At 44.3% G+C, this 2,166-nt stretch overlaps 1 long non-coding RNA gene across 1 annotated transcript in view; it reads right to left on the bottom strand.

Annotated features, from left to right (window-relative positions):
* The window catches only part of LOC101855083, a 149,565-nt gene that overhangs the window by 29,019 nt on the left and 118,380 nt on the right, over positions 1 to 2,166 (bottom strand). The window lies entirely within an intron of this gene.

Raw genomic sequence — 2,166 nt, 5'->3', positions numbered from 1 at the left:
GTGTGTGTGAGAGAGATAGAGAGAGAGAGAGGATAGAGAGAACGAAAGTAAGCAAAAGAGAGGGGGAGAAAGGGTTAAAAGATAGAGGGATAGAGAGAAAGCCAAAATGAAACAGAAAGAACCTCTGGGCTCCTGACTCTTTCTACTGCTACTCCTTGGCTCCTCCTTGTTGCTATCTTTCTGCCACACCCCTGATCTTCTGGTAGGAAAGATCTACACCTAGCCTTCTCGGACAAGGGTTCGGAGGGCCGTGTGCAAGTCGCGCACGTTAAAGATCCCTTGGTGGTCTAAAATCGGCCGCCACCCGGGCAAAATTCAAAATATCCTACCAACTGAAAATATTTGGTGTGTTCCACGCGTTCATATGACCTTATGCAGTTGCGAGCGCCGTAAAACACTTTACAAAAACAAAGATTCGGTTTGAAGGTGTAGACCTGTGAGTGTGAGTGAACGTGCGTGTATGCGCTCGTGCATATTTAATTTTAGCATGCACTTGTCGGGTGCGCAGCTTCAGTGTGTGTACTATTGCGCACATAATAAACTCGTGAGAGCGCACGCAAGCGTAAAAGACAGAACACAATATATTATTATGAGACGATGAGTCAAGAAGGCACTCGAACATTCTGCTGACAAGGAGGCCAGCCTGCAAGCATCCACACGGCTGCGGGTATAATGTGTGTGGGATCAATGAAGAAGGTATCCGTAGTCACGACACTAGATTGCGTTACCAGCAGTCATTGATTTCCCACGGGAGACGTTGGGGGAAGTGTGAACCCGGGAGGTATGGTTGAGGGGTGGGGAAGAGGAGAGGGAGGGGAGGCGAGGAAGGAAGGGGTCAAGAGACACTGCCGGAGCATGATGGGACCAGCTCACGGCAACGTCTGGGGAACCGCCCCGACCAGGTCAAGATACACACAGAAGAGAACTTCTCAAAAGGCGAGAGGAAAAAAAACAACGAAACTCTAGGGAAACATAAAAAGAAAACAAAGCAAAAAAACGTGACATATCGTTTTCTTCAAGGGCCACATCTGAAACAGAGGCGGCGATCATGGCTTGCACTCATTTCTTTTCCAGGACGCTCTAAAAGATATCCTATCCAGACCTTTTCCAGTAACCCACCAGCTGCTCTAGATCTGTAACTACTCTAAGTAAGTTATTCTCGGGGTACTTCCGTCTCTTTTGCCTTCTAACTTTCATAAATATGCACGAAACAAAAACCGCACACGTTTTAACACAATTTTGAGCTATTGGGTTTTTAAAGAGAGACAGGAACGGTGACGGTAAGGTCGGTCAAAGTCACAGAGTTTTAAAAAACGTGAACATATTATGTGGATTAATAGTTAGGCTCCTTCTCATTACATGCAAAAGACGCGAGTTCGATTCGTGACTGGATAGTTGTATTCTATCGAGTATCTAAAACTTTTTGCTGGGACCCTGAAAAGAAAAGAAGTAGGAACTACTAAAGGTCCATTACAGCTGCAGGGATAATTTTACAAAGGATATTCTCACATCTTGATAACGACGTCCTTTTCATGTTAGACAAGTTTCATTTTGGCGAGAGCATCAACTGGAAACTGCACATATAATGAATAGCTCAACTGTATAGGACATTTTAGTCTTTTTAGTTTTAGTAGGTGTTTAACGGCACTTGCAACACAAAAAGGTCATACAAATACCGAAGATTAGAGAGGTGTTACAAGAGAGTAACAAACATAAAAAAGAGAGAGGAGATATCAGATAAATGTTTGACAGAAAAGAAGGAGCAAAGCACACCAGAGCACCCGCCAACCACCCACCATTTTAGTCTAAAATCCCCACATTGAAAGATGGTATCAGCTGAGCGGGTCATTTAGATAATGCCAAAAGGCAAAGGAAAAGACGACGGCCTCAAAAACTGGGATCGATCCGGGGAAATGATATTTTCCACTGCCAGCCAACCACAAACATACACACAGACTTTGAGAAAGACAACGCATGGGAAAGGCAAGACACTAGACACGGACACAGAGGGGCAAAAAAGAAGGAATTTATGACGACCCACTAGGGATGAACTCTATCTTTCAAAAAGATGAATCCAGTTAGGCCTCAGTGTGAAAAGTAAAAACATCAAAACAAAAAAGCTCATTAAAGAGTGCAAAGGGGAACGGAAATAGACGACAGTCCCCC

Source organism: Aplysia californica, unplaced genomic scaffold (assembly GCF_000002075.1).
Source record: "Aplysia californica isolate F4 #8 unplaced genomic scaffold, AplCal3.0 scaffold00060, whole genome shotgun sequence".
NCBI lineage: Eukaryota > Metazoa > Mollusca > Gastropoda > Aplysiida > Aplysiidae > Aplysia > Aplysia californica.
Note: the sequence above shows the minus strand (reverse complement) of the source record. Positions and strands in the feature narration are given on the sequence as shown.